Source organism: Entelurus aequoreus, linkage group LG07, assembly GCF_033978785.1.
Source record: "Entelurus aequoreus isolate RoL-2023_Sb linkage group LG07, RoL_Eaeq_v1.1, whole genome shotgun sequence".
Taxonomy (NCBI): Eukaryota; Metazoa; Chordata; class Actinopteri; order Syngnathiformes; family Syngnathidae; genus Entelurus; species Entelurus aequoreus.
In genome coordinates, this window is record NC_084737.1 from 38,426,464 (window position 1) to 38,444,146 (window position 17,683).

The 17,683-nt window shown below is 39.1% G+C and overlaps 1 pseudogene; it reads left to right on the forward strand.

Annotated features, from left to right (window-relative positions):
- Positions 1 to 75: 75 nt before the first annotated feature.
- LOC133654364 (U3 small nucleolar ribonucleoprotein protein IMP4-like) lies at positions 76 to 10,361 on the forward strand (annotated as a pseudogene).
- Positions 10,362 to 17,683: the final 7,322 nt, after the last annotated feature.

Genomic DNA, 17,683 nt, shown 5'->3' on the forward strand with positions numbered 1-17,683 from the left:
TTTACAAGAAGGATGACATTTATTACTTTAAAAATGTAGAGTGAAGCTTCTCATTTTTCAGTGAATTTCTACCACATGGGGGCAGTAAAGTGGGTTCTGCTGGACAACAGTGCTGGTATTTGTGCTCTCAGACAGGAACTATTGTCCAAACAAGCAAATTGTGAAGCACACAGAATGAAAGTGGAAAAATTATGAAGATGGAATCTGTAAAAAGAGACCATTTTAAAATCTTGGTTGATTCCCTGTGATATTCCTTCAGATGGCTGTTAATCCTCTCGCCTGGACGGGCTCCAGGCGTGTGGGGGTAGCAGAGGGATATCTTGCACAATTAGATTTTTAAAATAAAGAAAGGTTATTTTGATACCAACAATGTTGTCAGTGAGGTTGGTTTATCTGACAAGTACGGCAGCCCCCTCATTATGAAAGCTGTGACCTAATCCTTGGCCTTGAACACTTCAGCGCAGTGACCACCTGCATGTTCACTTTCCTGAGACAGGAACATTTATGTAAGATTTTGAGAGTGTCCGGCAGCAGCGTTTTGGGAAGTGAACCACACATGCAAGCCACTATCCTGTCAGCATGTTCTCTGAGGGCCCCATGCCAGTCTCCACCTTGTGATCAGGCCCATATGCCGGGTGTATTAGCTGCTACAAGCTGTGGAGAATTGCACCAACAGAGACTGCCATCTGTCTTTTACAGATATAGAACGCGCTGTGCAAGCACACGGAAGAAGGATTTTAAAACACTATCAATCATCGCACTGACTCTCAACTCAGTATGAGAGGGGCGGGGCGAGGTCGCATTCTCCTCAATAGGCCCTTAGACGTAGTTGAAGGTGCCTTGTTAATGATCCGAGTCAAGCAGGTCAGATGCTGCTGATTCATGAAATTTGTGCATTTTTACAATACAACTTTGAATGGACGTGCAGAAGTTAGATCAAATCAGTACTCACCCGACACTTCATAGGTACACCCGCAGGCTACACGTAACTGGAATTGTATTAGAAGTTTGTCTCTACAGAGATGATATTTAGGAACGGTTCGATCAGGGTTTTATGATGCTACTTATAATCCTTGGAGAGGTACCAGTCTGGAGAGGTGCTCGTTGTTCTAAGTCGTGACCAGAGGTGGACCACTCTTCTATGCCATGGATGAAGACCTCCTACGATCCTCTGCATGCCCCCAATGGACTGGACTCTCACATTATCATGAATAATAACTGTACCCACTTGGCATCCATTGCAGTAGGTCACCCAGGAGGTATCCCCACCTCTCCGGCTCCTTCCCAAGGTTGTGTCTTTTTCCCATTTTGGGCTTTTGGGTTTTTCCTTGCCGGATTGAGCTGAGATCAGGGGATGTTTTTTTCTTTCTGTGCAGCCCTTTGAGGTACTTGTGTTTAAGGGATATATACTTTAAATACACTTTGATTATTTGCTTGATTGATAAAACAAAAACAAAGTCAAAAGCACACTAAACAAAAACTACCACTGGTCTTTTAAATCATTTGTCTCAAAGTCCTCCTGTGGCGGGGGAATTATTCCCTGAGTTTGTAAACAATAACCAAAACAACAAGAAAAACATTTTCAGAAAATAAAAATATTGACCTAATTACTTTGGTATTGCTCAAATACTGATACTACCCTTGGTATCGACACCACTCATTTATGGGTAAATCTGCCCTCTTACATGTCATGTCCTGGCTTTGACAATGCTGACACACCAATAGTTATTATATTATCCTCTCGCCAAACTCGTGTTGATCTGCTTGTTAATTTCCTGTTAATAACTGCTTACTTTCTGCGTGTCACGATCGGCTTGAAATAATAAAAAATTACAAAAACAGCACTTAAAAAGGAGTGAGGAAAAAAATAACTAACGATGCACACTTACGGTGTGAGGAACAGAAATCGAACACAGAAGGTATGGAAAAGTAAAAATTGACATTACACAGCAATGCCGGGACTAAGCCACAGGGAATGAGAAGCGTGAGTGGATTCAAAGCAGAGATGTACACGACTGGAAGGGTGAACCATCAGAAATCTACTGGCACCGAGTAAAGGGGCTGGAGAGCTTAAGTAATCAGGAGGAAATGAGTATCAGGTGTACGCGCAGGTGGCTTAGACCTAGAAGTACCTTTCCTGACAAGTATCATTAACCCTGACTTTCTGTTTGTTAAAAATGTTAATGTAAATAACATCAAGATAATACTTCAATGGGAAATACTAAACGAGTAAAGTACGTTTGTATATTCAAAATGTATCAAACAAACCTTTAACAAAGTGATCACGGTAAACTTTAGAATGGAGTGCGTGCCACTTTTCTCGTCGCCCTTCGCACAATCTTGCACTCTTCCGCTCTTCTTGATTACCTCTCCGAGAACTCTGAAGAAACGTTTATCCTTTTCGCGATTTGAATGGTTCGTACAGCCGAAAACCGCGCAAGCATTGAGCCTTTTTTCTTCGAGAAAGGCTAAATGGCGCCTAGTACCCATTGAGAACAGACGCTGGCTTGACCACTACACATAATTAATGAGCGGGATCTGAGCCGGACGTAACGTCATGTAAATCCAAACAATTTATTTTATTTTTTCTAGCTAGGTTAGCTTAGCCATTGCATGCCTGCTCCTACTTGCTCTCGATGTGTAACATGTTTAGCCTTGTGCTCCAGTGATGATGTAGATTTGTATTGCTGTAAAAGATTATTATTATTATTAGCTTAGAGAGGCCTGCCCCACATTTCGTATGGAGACACAAAGCTGCTAGCCACTTGTCAGTCAGGGACTAAGAATAAATAGTGTCAGCCACAGAAGTTTAGGACCCACGTCAAAAAGCATAAATGTGCATTTGCCGATTATATACTTTTTTTTCCCTAAATTTGGTGATAAGTGGCCGATCAATCAGCACATTGCTAATAATAATGTTTTGTTTTGATACTGAGATGTATTGATTTGGCAATGTGATTATCATGCTAATTAACTTGTGTTATGGAACTGCACTGTAACCTCATAGGGGTTACATACTGTAATTGTTGACACACTCATGAATGCAGGTGTACCTAATGATGTTTGGATTTATTCAGAAATGGAAGATTTTTCAAGGAAACAGAAATATAATTACAATTTTAATTTAACATGTTTTGGCATTTATTAGCTGCATACAATACAGTGTTGTTTTCGTCAACGATGACGATGACGAAATCATTTCGTTGACGCCACTTTTTTTCATGACGATAACGAGACGGTGACGAGATAAACATGTCTCTCTGATGACGAAAACATGACGAGACGTGTGTGAGATTTCGTTGATGAGACGAGAACGGACGAAAATGTTAGTGGTTAATCTGTCAGACGTTTAAAATGCATGACATTTCTGTTTATTGTGTGTGTCAATTAAAACCACGCCCACCAACTGGCGTGCAGCGCACAACGTGCTCAACAAGTCAGACTGTTGTTACTCATCAGGCAATGGACCGTGATGGCGGCGGCAGTTTCAACACAGGGGCTCGGTGGTCGCAAACGTAAAGACGACATATGGGTGTATTTTAAATATAACCCAGCAGATAATAAGACAGAGTGTATTGTGAAGGAAGACGGTGACAAATGTGGCCACAAAATATGCGGAAAAAATACGACCAATTTTAAGCGGCACCTTAAGGCTCGCCACAAGGATATTTTTTCGAAGGTAAGTTACAAATGCTGTTAACATAATCGATAAATGTCATAGTAAGCTAATACATTAGTACGTTTTCCACATACTCCTGGCGGAAATGGGCTGCTAACTTCAGGCTAAAGTTAGCTTTTGTTACGCTAACGTCAATTCATTATGTGTGTGTTACTTTAGCAGCATGTTTAGCCATGTTTACATTCAGTGACGGTGTGGTTATCTTTTTGTGAGTACGTTCTGTCAGCACGTAACTTGATATGTTAAACAGGTCGAGTTACTGTTATACGTAGAGTCTGCTAGCTTTAGCCTAAAAGCCACAAGTGACGTTGTCCAGCCCCATTAAGGAATCAGGAATTAATTGATTATTTAATTACATGGTTTGCACAAATTAAAGAGAGTGGGGTTGTATGATATCTGTTGTAATTGCACTGGCAGACAGGGCCAAGTTGAGCATATGTGTTCCTCATCCATCACTCATATTTTGAGCATGTTTATGTTCATTGTACTTTAACAAATTCTGAGAAATAAAGCCACAATTGCCGAAGTAGAAGGTTTTTGTTTTTTGGCTTTTTTGGAGTAATGAACTTTGATTCCACTGTTACCACTTTATCTGTGTGTAATACACAATCCTTGGATCAGAAATTTGCTGTTGGGTGGAAACCTTATATGTCTAAAACTATTCCTTTATTGTTATTTGTGAAAATAGCAGATCTGCAAGCTTACAATGGGTTGAACTTATAGATCTGCTGCTATTTTCACAACTTATGTGTGACACTGCCCAACAGCAATCTCCAATACTTATTGGCCTAAATTAATTTGTTAAAAGACTATACTGATATACTTATATTATACTTTTTATTCTTTTTTTTTTGGACTAAAACTAGACTAAAACCTTTTTGACTTTTCATCGACTAAAACTAGACTAAAACCCTTTTGAGTTTTCGTCGACTAAAACTGTACTAAAACTATCACATATAAAAGTGACTAAAATGTGACTAAAACTAATAAGCATTTTAGTCCAAAAGACTAAGACTAAGACTAAATGTAAGATGGTTGTCAAAAACAACATTGATACAATAATAACAAAATCAGACTATTACAATCAATATGTGTGCTTATTTGTAGAATAATGAAATCTATGATGATATGCCTTCATAAAAGGTTATGTCATTTGTATTTAGAGTAATTACGTGTATACTCATATCTGTTTTCTGTTACCATACAACCAAATTATGCTGAGCATTAATGGCATGTGTGTAGTTGTCACAAATACAATTAATATTTCTTCAAGCCCACATGCTAATGAAATAAGACCGGTAATGCAACCTTGTCGCAGTGCACCCTAACATGCGTGTTTGCATCACAGAGAATCCACCCTGTGTGCTTTTATCGGTTTTGGTTGGATATTCAGATTCTTCTCACAGCTCATCGAGGACAAACAGGAAGGCAAATCATTCTCTTCAGTGAGAAGAGACAAACAGGTCAATATTGCCTATCAATAATGAAAGAGCAGGAATGCTGCTTGCTTCTCAGACAGAAAGTCGACACTAATTTATATATACTGTATATGTATAGTGCTGTGTAAACTGCATGGCTAGTGTCTTCATATCTGTGTGAGATCCTGATGTGTGGCTCGATACTGAAATATCGATACCACCGATAACAGATTATTATGCTCTAATATCGATTCCCAAATTACAATTTTACTTTGGTACACTGTAAAGTAACAAAATCATTGCGATCTTGTCCAAATGAACACGATAGGTAGTAACTACTTTTTCTTCCGCCTAGATAAGTACGCATTGTGCAAGCGCAGCGGCACGCTCTGCTTAGTCATTCAATATGTCATTTATTTATCGAATACAATTACTGGCAATTAAAATGAGTCACTTAGTATTATAAAACAGAAAATGTATATGTATCCTTGTAGGCTTTTAGGAGAAAGATAAATAAGGTAACGCATGCAGTGCAGAATCATTAGTTTCAACCTGTGATCTTATATTGTTTAAAGATGATTCCCAAGAACAGCAACACTTGAATTTGACTACTTTTTTTACATTTTACCAGACACATTAGGTATATTTGATTAATACAGTTTATTGTTATATTCCAAGATACTTGTTAGAAACAAAGTTTATTTCCGGCCATGAAAGCAATGATTATTGATTTGCACAGTGGAGGGACATTAGCCGCTAGTGAGAACGCTACATTACGTAGAGGACGCCTTGGTTTTTTTGTCGCTGTGAAATTTGCGGGACACAGCTATTGTATTACCAGTTCTATTGTCGGCCAAGGCACAGTATGATTTGGTTTAGTGTAAGTACACCCTCAGTTGTGTAAACAAAAAAAAATCCTTAAAACATTTTAGGATAGGATATACTTTTTTTTGCCCCACAATGGGGGAAAAAGTTCAACTTAATGATAAAACTGGTACCACCTATGCACACCCTAAGTACCCATTTTATATATATATATATATATATATATATATATATATATATATATATATATATATATATATATATATATATATATATATATATATATATATATATATATATATATATATATATATACACCAAAGATCACACTACATACAGATGATGATACCAAAGCTCTATTAACACTCATGTTGCTCATAAAGCGTACATATTGCGCACCAAAAAGATTATGTGATGTACAACTGAAAAGTTTGTAAGATATTTCTCTGTGGGAGAACATGAATAAATTATGAGATTTAAACACTTTGGTGTGAAGATAATGTTTCTGTGAAAAAACAACAGATATTAAAGACAACCTTGTCACAGTACACCTTAACATGCGTAACATTGCTTTAAGAACAGCAACACTTGAAATTGACTACTTTTTTACATTTTACCAGACACATTAGGTAGCTTTGCACAATCTGGTAGATTTGCACAAAGTATCAGTGTATCGCCAATACCAGCCAGAATTTTGCTCTGTATCAGATCAGAAAGAACATCAGTGGTATTGCACATTACTAGTGTGCAAATGTGATGTTCCTCAATGTAACTTGTTTGACATGTCCAAAATGAAACAAACCAATGCTAGTTGGTATTTTTAGCTAGCATGTTTCTTTCTGTCTGCACTGCTGGCACTGGAAGGCTTCAGCCATATTTGCAACAAACAGTGTGAAAAACCCATTGCGATCAATGTGTCAGAGCATTTCTATTCAACATGTTTCTATGGAGCAGAATGCTGAGTAGCGATGTGGCAGCCTGTTCTTTGTAAACTGCAGATTAAAGTGACCTCTGGACTTGTGCCGCTGATGTTTTTGTAATTAACTTGTCTTGCCAGTCTGATAAATGACACACAGACACTTTCTTTCCTATTGCTGTTCTCGGCTTCAGACCTGATGCAGTAAAGTTTGCAGACAGCTTTGTGACACATTCAGCAGTGCTGCCGTCTGAATGGTTGAAGATCACATCCAGCTTTTACCCTTGGAGGGTCTTAACTCCCAATTAGAGTCCCTTTTAAAAACCATCACTGATATTGTATCTCACCAACGTCAGTACATTCTTCATCTTAGCGAATGTATTTGCATGTAATTATCGTACTACTAATGTGTGTAAAATAAAAAAGATAGTAAAACAAAGCATCAAACACAACATCCAATTGTGGTTTTAAGGAATATGTCCTACCTGAGTAAATGTATTATATTACACTACCTAGCAGTGTAACAGGCCCAGATGACAGAAATTGCAATTCACTTATCATGTATGTGTAAAAACTGTTGTTGATACATCACAGCATATCATAGCAATCCCTACACATGCACATTTTACCCATTGTGGATATAAGCTGTACAGCGATGCTCAATCTGATTGGATCCTTTTTCACTGCACAGTAAACTACACTGAATCCGGAAAGTATTCACAGCGCTTCACTTTTTCCACATTTTGTTATGTTACAACCTTTTTCCAGTGCATGTGCCTCACAATACGAAGGTCCTGAGGAGTCCTGGGTTCGATTCTGCGCTCGGGATCTTTCAGTGTGGAGTTTGCATGTCCTCCCCGTGACTGCGTGGGTTCCCTCCGGGTACTCCGGCTTCCTGCCACCTCCAAAGACATGCACCTGGGGATAGGTTGATTGGCAACACTAAATTGGCCCTGGTGTGTGAATGTGAGTGTGAATGTTGTCTGTCTATCTGTGTTGGCCCTGCGATGAGGTGGCGACTTGTCCAAGGTGTACCCCGCCTTCCGCCTGAATGCAGCTGAGATAGGTTCCAGCACCCCCCGCGACCCCAAAAGGGACAAGTGGTAGAAAATGGATGGATGGATGGAATAAATTCATTTTTTCCTCAAAATTTTACACACCACACCCCATAATGACTGTGAAAAAGTTATTATTATCATTATTTTTTTAGAAATGTTTGCATTTTTTAAATTTTAAATAATAATAGAAAAATAGAAATCACATGTACAAAAGTATTCATGGCCATGAAGCTTAGAAGTGAGATCAGGTGCATCCTGTTTCAACTGATTATTCTTGAGATACCTACAGCTTAATTGTAGTCAACCTGTGGTAATTTCAGTTGTTTGGACATGATTTGAAAAGGCACACACCTGTCTATATTTAAGGTCCCACACTTGACACTGCATGGCAGAGCACAAACCAAGAATGAAGTCTAAGAAACTGTCTGTCGACCGCTGAGACAGGATTGTCTCGAGGCACAAATCTGGGGAAGGTTCCAGAAAAATATTTGCTGCTTTGAAGATCCCAATGAGCACAGTGGCCTCCATCATCCGTAAACGGAAGACGTTTGGAACCACCAGGACTCTTCCAAGAGCTAGGCAGCCGTCTAAACTGAGCGATCGTGGCCCTAGTCAGGGAGGTGACCAAGAACCCGATGGTCACTCTGTCAGAGCTGCAGCATTCCTCTGTGGAGAGAGAAGAACCTTCCAGAAGGACAACCATCTTTGTAGCAACCTACCGATTAGGCATGTATGGTATAGTGGCCAGACAGAAGCCATTCCTTAGTAAAAAGTTTGCCAAAATGCACCTAAAAGACTTTTAGACCATGAGAAACAAAATTCTCTGGTCTGATGAAACAAAGATTGAACTCTTTGGCGTGAATGCCAGCCGTCATATTTGGAAGAAACCAGGCACTGCTCATCACCAGGACAATACCATCCCTACAATGAAGCATGATGGCAGCATCATACTGTGGGGAAGTTTTTCAGCGGCAGGAACTGGGAGACTAGTCAGGATAGGGGGAAAGATTAATGCAGCAATATACAAAAACATCCTGGATGAAAACATGCTCCAGAACACTCTTGAACTCAGACTGGGGCGACGATTAATCTTTCAGCAGGACAACAACCCTAAGCACACAGCCAGGATATCAAAGAAATGTCTTCAGAACAACTCCGTAATTGTCTTTGAGTGGCCCAGCCAGAGCCCAGACAGGAATCCGATTAAGACAAGAGGTGTTAGACCATCAGGCACTATCACTGCAAACCATAACTCTGAACAATTACTCATTTACAACACTCAAATGACTGACAAAAATGGACAACCGGTGCTCTGCCTTTGTGGATGCAGATGCAGGGCCGGGCTCCAGACCCCCTGGACCAGTACATGTCACTTTGAGATCTGGCCTCAGAGTCAAAAGTCACAGTATAAATGTCTGACAAGTATGCCGACAACGCAGAACAATGTAGGGCGGGGGTGTCAAACTTGTTTATATTGAGAACCACATTGCAATTAGGGCTGCTCTCAGAGGGCCTCTTGTTCAGGTGAATATGTAGTAAATTAATATAAACATATAATAGCACAATTTGCATGGGCAATCATGTTTGATTATTATATTCTTTTACCAATATTTTTTATTACGAACAATTGAAGAGAAAAGACGGAAGCTCAAGGGGGCTCTCGATGAAAACCTGGTACTGCCAACGGAGGTACGCAAAGAGGCGTTGCAGCTGCAGAAATTCCTGGAGTACGAAGGTGTCAGCTCGCACATGGACGACGAGTACAAATGGGCTGGAGTTGAAGACCCTAAAATCATGGTCACCACATCCAGAAAACCCAGTACCACACTCAAAATGTTTGCAAAGGAGGTGAAGCTGCTTTTCCCTGGAGCTCAGCACATGAACAGAGGGAACCACAAGGTCCCCGCACCTGTTCAGGCCTCCAAAGCCAACAACGTGACAGACCTGGTGATTATTCACAAGACCAGAGGACAGCCAGATGCCTTGGTGGTGTGCCACCTGCCATTTGGACCCACCGCCTACTTCATGCTGTATAATGTGGTCATGAGGCACGATGTCCCCAACATCAACACCATGTCCGAGGCCTACCCTCATCTCATTTTTCACAACTTCACATCTCGGCTAAGCAGGCGGGTGTCCAACATCCTCTAGTACCTTTCTCCAGTGCCCAAAGAGGACAGTCGGCGTGTCATCACTTTTGCCAACCAGGAGGACTTCATCTCTTTCAGACATCACACCTACAAGAAAACAGACCACACGAACATTGAGCTGACAGAAGTGGGACTGAGGTTTGAAATGAAGTTGTACATGATCAGACTGGGCACTCTGGAGAACGAGGACACGGCGGACGTGGAGTGGCGACACCACGCATACACCAACACGTCCCAGAAAAGAAGGTTCCTCAGTGTTCAATAGGCTGATGAATCTTGATGGTTATGTGCAGGAAACACATTCTTTCAAACACGTCTGCCCACTTTCATGCCTTCTACAAATAAAAATACAAATTAAACCAACATATTGATGGAAAACTTGCTTCAACATCTTAAGTCAAGGTGAAAAAGAGATTTTCAAGTATTTATTTTTGATAACCCAAAAAATGCTTGGAAAATCTTGTTGCACGATCAGATAATATTAAAGTTTAGAAAATATGCAATTGCATGCAGTACATTTTTTTCTGTCAAAGTATGAAAAAAAATACGTTTAGCTAGAAAGTGTTGGTTTTTTTTACACACACCTTTACAGTCTTCTGTAAAATGAGGTGGGCAACGTAAAATGATGTGGCGAGCCCGTTTTTCACGAAGAAGCGCATGTAAAATGTCAATTAATTAACGACAAGGTGCGAGAATTTTACCGCAAACATAGCTGAGCCTGTTTCTGCGCGGTCACAAATACAAGTAATTGCAGATTTTCACAGTGGTGCACTGCATTAGTGCTGGTCTTGTAGGGCATTTATACCGGATTTGAGCCCAGTTCAGAGTTGTCTCAGGCAGGATTGTAAATGTATGTTTCAATAATCACTACTTAGATAATTATGTTACATTTGTCACTTTACAGCATATATATATATATACACATATATATATATATGTGTATATATATATATATATATATATATATATATATATATATATATATATATATATATATATATATATATATATACACATATACATATATATATATATATATATATATATATATATATATATATATATATATATATATATATATATATATATGTATTCGTACATATATATTCCTTGCGCACTAATTGACTTAAAGAGCGCACTTGCTGCATGTCACGTTATCGGTGGTAAGATGCATTTTTAGACAATATGATTTGCCTGAGTGGCTAGGAGACGGTAGAAAATGGACTAGTAAGGACAATTTTAAAAAAATAATAATAATACAAAAAACTTTAACTTGGGACTTCCCGCGGGCCGGATTTTGGACGCTAGTGGGCCGTATCTGGCCCGCGGGCCGTAGTTTGGGGACCCCTGCTTTACAGTAACATAATTTCTCTAAATTAAAGTTTGATAATGAGGAATTTAAATTAAAAAGTATAAAAATAGTTCGACATAAAGTGTGCAAAATGTTTGTAATGATGTCGGTGGTCTCCAAATAAAAATGCCCCCTGATCTCAATAAATGAGAATATTGTGCAAAAGTTATTTGATATCAGCAAATTCATTTAGACAAAGAGACCAATTAAATGCTCAAAAGGTTTGTATGTTTATCTGATGATTAAAGCATGACCCACTTCTTTCAATACAGTAGCCTCTCGTTTATCCCTGTTAATTGGTTCTGGAAATAACTGAAATAAAGGAAGAATCATTCATTATAAATAAAATATTTTCATAGCTATAGCATAAATTACCTGTTTACTACCATCTAAACACCTTTTTCAATATTATGAGAGCACTCCATACACAAAATAACACTCTTTAGTCACCTTTACACTTTTATAATCAAATATAGTAATGCTGCCTAAGGCTAAGCCAATCAGTGGCCATGATACTGAACAGCATGCTCTGATTGGATAGGTCTCCTCTAGTGTCTAATACTACTATTATTGATAAATTTACTTTATTTAGCGTATGCTTGAAAATGCTTAATCCCTGCCAGAAAAAAATTATAATATGATTATATATACTGTATATATATATATATATATATATATATATATATATATATATATATATATATATATATATATATATATATATATATATATATATATATACACATATAAACTGTATATATATATATATGTATATATATATATATATACATATACATATATGTATATATATATATATATATATATATATATATATATATATATATATATATATATATATATATATATATATATATATATATATATATATATATATATATATGTATATGTATACACATCAAGAGAAGCCAGATGAGGTGGTTTGGGCATCTGGTCAGGATGCCACCCGAACGCCTCCTTAGGGAGGTGTTTAGGGCACGTCCGACCGGTAGGAGGCCACAGGGAAGACCCAGGACACGTTGGGAAGACTATGTCTCCCGGCTGGCCTGGGAACGCCTCGGGATCCCCCGGGAAGAGCTGGACGAAGTGGCTGGGGAGAGGAAAGTCTGGGCTTCCCTGCTTAGGCTGCTGCCCCCGCGACCCGACCTCGGAAAAGCGGAAGAAGATGGATATATATATATATATATATATATATATATATATATATATATATATATATATATATATATATATATATATATATATATATATATATATATATATATATATATATATATATATATAAACCAGTGACGTGCGGTGAGGTTCATCACAGTCAGATTTACAAACATATGAACCCTAAAGAGTATCTTATTCACCATTTGATTGGCAGCAGTTAACGGGTTATGTTTAAAAGCTCATACCAGCATTCTTCCCTGCTTGGCACTCAGCATCAAGGGTTGGAATTGGGGGTTAAATCACCAAAAATGATTCCCGGGCGCGGCGCCGCTGCTGCCCACTGCTCCCCTCACCTCCCAGGGGTGAACAAGGGGATGGGTCAAATGCAGAGGACAAATTTCACCACACCTAGTGTGTGTGTGACAATCATTGGTACTTTAAAGGCCTACTGAAATGATTTTTTTTTATTCAAACAGGGATAGCAGATCCATTCTATGTGTCATACTTGATCATTTCGCGATATTGCCATGTTTTTGCTGAAAGGATTTAGTAGAGAACAACGACGATAAAGTTCGCAACTTTTGGTCGCTGATAAAAAAAGCCTTGCCTGTACCGGAAGTAGCGTGACGTCACAAGCTAGAGTGCTGCTCACATTTCCCTATTGTTTACACCAGCAGCGAGAGAGATTCGGACCGAGAAAGCGACGATTACCCCATTAATTTGAGCGAGGATGAAAGATTTGTGGATTATTATTATTATTAGCCTTTATTTAACCAGGTAAAATCCCATTGAGATCAAAGATCTCTTTTCCAAGGGAGACCTGGCCAAGAGGGCAGCAGCAAGGTTACATTAAAAACAGTAAACAAATACATAAAACATCACATTTACGACATTAAAACTTGCTCACATAACACATGTGCATACAGACAAGGTAGACTGCAGTCCTTTCACAGAAGCTTTAAACTCATTCAACGTAACAAGGGTTTGAAGTTTAATATTCGATTGTAGGTTATTCCAAGCCTTCGCTGCTGAAAACCTAAATGCTTTCTTGCCCAGTTCAGTTCTTACTTTGGGGACGACAAATTGCAGAACATTCATTGAACGAAGATTGTGACTTCCTTGTTTCTTTGTTAAAAGACAAGACAGATAAGATGGAGTGATACCCAGAATGGTTTTGTAGATGAAAACATACCAATGATTGAGGCGTCGAGCACATAAAGATGTCCAGTTAACCATTGAGTATAATACGCAATTGTGAGTAAGGGGAGCGCAGTTGGTGATAAATCTCAGTGCACCGTGGTACACACTATCCAGCTTGTGGAGACAACCAGCAGTAGCATTCATGTACAACACATCTCCATAGTCAATAACAGGTAAGAAGGTTGTTTCCACCAATTTCTGTTTCACAGTAAAAGAAAAGCAAGACTTGTTTCTTTAATAAAATCCCAGTAAAAGTTTCAGTTTTTTTACAACATACTGAATGTGCTCCTTAAAACTCAAGTGGTCATCAATTAAAAATCCTAAATATTTAAAAGCACATACTAACATAATTTGTTGCCCATTTCTTGTTAAAATGTTCTCACACAGTGCTGATCTTACAGTTTTTGATGTGGTAAAGAACATACACTTTGTTTTCTCTGCATTTAAAACCAGTTGAAGATAGCAAAGTTGTTCTTGTACTCTGTCAAATGCATGTTGTAGATATTTAAAGGCTTCAGCAGGAGTGGGTGCTGTACAGTATATGACAGTATCATCAGCATAGAAATGGAAAGTTGAGTTCGGAATAATCTGTCCAAGATTATTTATGTAAATAGTGAATAATAATGGGCCCAACACAGAACCTTGAGGGACACCCTTTTTCACTTGCAGTACGTCCGAGGAGGAACCTTCTATCTGAACAGCCTGAGTTCTACTTGTGAGGTAATTTGCAAACCATCCAACTGCTTGCTGAGAAAAACCAATAGCTGAAAGACGTTTGATAAAAATGACATGATCAACAGTATCAAATGCCTTTGAAAAGTCAATAAAGAGGGACAGACAGCACTGCTTCTTGTCAAGAGCTTCAGGTACATCATTTATAAACGTCATAGCAGCAGTAACAGTACTGTGATTTCTGCGAAAACCTGACTGAAATGGTGACAGGATAAAGTTGGTTTCCAAAAAGTCTTTTATCTGTTCACTGATAAGGGATTCAAGCACTTTTGCCAGAACAGAGAGTTTAGAGATCGGTCTGTAATTATTTAGATTACTAGGGTCACCTCCTTTTAATAGGGGGATTACAGGGGTAGATTTCCAATCCAAAGGGATTTCATTTGAAATTAGAGTAAGGTTAAAAATGTGAGTCAGTGGTTCAGCTATAATTTCAGCTGCCAACTTTAAAAAGATCGGCTCCAACTTATCTGAGCCAGCTGGCTTTCTAGGTTTAAGTTGCTTTAGAGCCCTCATGACCTCTGTTGTGGTAAAGGGCGTAAAGTTAAAAACCTGGGTATTTTCAACGGTTCTTTCCGGAGTTAGCGGAACTTCAGTAGAGTTGTCAGAATTGTAGAGAAAACCAGAGGAAATAAAATGATTATTAAAATGACTACCCATTTCTCTTCTGTCACTTACTCTGACACCATCAACAAGTATACTAGGTGGGAGATTGACTAAATCACAGCAGCCGGACAAAGATTTGATGATTTTCCAAAACTTCTTTGGGTGTTTGAGGTTTTCTGTTGTTGTGGAGAAATACAATTCTGATTTGACTTTCCGAATGAGAGAAGTAAATTGATTTCTTAATTGTCTAAAATTCAACCAATCCGCTTCTAACCCTGACTTGCGTGCCCTGGCCCAAGCAGCATTACGCTCATGCAATACATCTGACAGGTCCGATGTAAACCACTGATTGTCACGACCTTTAACCCTAAATTTTCTAAAAGGGGCATGTTTGTTCACTATACTCAAGACGTTTTTGTGAAAATATTTCCAACCCAGTTCAACATTATCAAAAAGAGCAATTCTATCCCAATTAAAAAGATGCAAGTCATGTAAAAAAGCTTGCATCTCAAATAATTTCATATTACGTTTTTCAACAAGACGAGGCTTGCTTTTAGGAATCCTTGTGCCTCGCACTACTGCAATCACACAATGATCACTCACATCATTAGGGAAAACACCAGATGCAACAAATTTAAAGGGCATATTTGTTAGAATTAAGTCAATGAGTGTAGCTTTTTGAGGGCATTTAGGATTAGGTCTTGTAGCTGAGTTAATTAATTGTGTTACATTTAGAGATTCACACTGTGCTTTCAAAGAGTCAGACACAGATGTGAGCCAGTCCCAGCTCAGATCACTAACCATCACTATTTCATTGTATTTCAGTTGAGACAGAAGCTTCACAAGAGTAGATAGAGAATTACTAGGGGCAGATGGAGGCCTATAACACCCCACTACCATAATGTGGTGATTTCTAGCTAATTCAATTTCAAGTGATAACAGTTCAAGTTCTTTACTTACTGATTCAGAGAGGACTAATTTAACATCAAACCTCTGCTTAATATATATGGCCACTCCGCCACCTTTTCTTTGTCGGTCAGTACGATAGACATTATAGCCATGAATGTAAATATCTTTATCAAGCACAGATTGTTTAAGCCAAGTCTCAGATAAGACTACAATATCAGCATTTGTTGAGTTTATCCAGATCTTTATCATATCAAGTTTAGGGAGTAAACTCCGAACATTGATATGAATAATCCCAAGACCAGATCTAGTTTTAAAATCCGCAGGTGTAAAACATTGTGTAGGTGTATCAGGGCCTGGATTAGTCTCAACATTTCCTGAGAGCAATAACAATAATATAACTAAACATGCGCTTAAAGTTACCATCTTTTGAGTCTGTCTTTAATCTGTGAAAGTAAGTGCTTATAATAGGGGAGGATGCAGTAATGTTGACGTGATCTCTCAAAACAAGGAAACAATAAGAATGAATGGACACTACCATAGTATGCAGCCATTTTGTTTTGTCCAAAGTCACAGAAATCTTCAACTGAGATAAGGCCGAGGTTATTTTATAGTTGCCACTATGATGAAATGTCAAATTATCAAAGTTGTCATCTTGAAGTAGCGTAGCTTGTAAGGGGGGTGACCAGACCCATTTGGGACACCAGTAAAACCACACAAAAGTATAAAACACAATATAATGATTTGTGACATAGTGAGAGGAGAAGTTCCACTTGTTTTACCACTTTTGAAGATGTTAGCAGACAGGGCTGAAAGCTAGCAACCAAGGCCGATGGGTGGAAGCCCGTAGACAAAACCAATGGCTGGAGGCAAACAGCAGGCCGACTGTGGAGGGCCAGCAGCAGGCAGGCCAATGGTGAAAGGCCAGCAGCAGGCAGGCCGATGGTGGAATGGCTAACAGCAGGCAGGCCGATGTTGGAAGGTTAGCAGGCAGGCCGATGGTGGAAGGCTAGCAGCAAGCAGGCCGATGGTGGAATGGCTAACAGCAGGCAGGCCGATGGTGAAATGGCTAGCAGCAGGCAGGCCGATGGTGGAATGGCTAGCAGCACGCAGGCCGATGGTGAAATGGCTAGCAGCAAGCAGGCCGATGGTGGAATGGCTAGCAGCAAGCAGGCCGATGGTGAAAGGCTAGCAGCAAGCAGGCCGATGGTGGAAGGCCGATGGTGGAAGGCTAGCAGGCAGGCCGAGGGTGCTAGCTGTCTGCTACTGCTACCTGAACAGGTGGATTATAGGTAGGCCAAAGTCTATGGCAATCCAGTGACATTTGATAAGAAACTATCCACCAGAAATCCCACTCTGCAGATAATTTGTTTATCTTGCAGAGTACCACTCATTCAGACTAGAAAAAATTAAAATCTCATACATAAAAACACAAAAACTCAGACCTCAGGTAAGAACACACTGAACACAGAATAGACATGGCTGCCATCTTGGATGAGGAAAGTGAGAGTGAAGGACTATAGTGCAGTGCAGAACGTATCTTTTTTCGCTCTGACCGTAACTTAGGTACAAGGGTTCATTGGATTCCACACTTTCTCCTTTTTCTATTGTGGATCACGGATTTGTATTTTGAACCACCTCGGATACTATATATATCCTCTTGAAAATG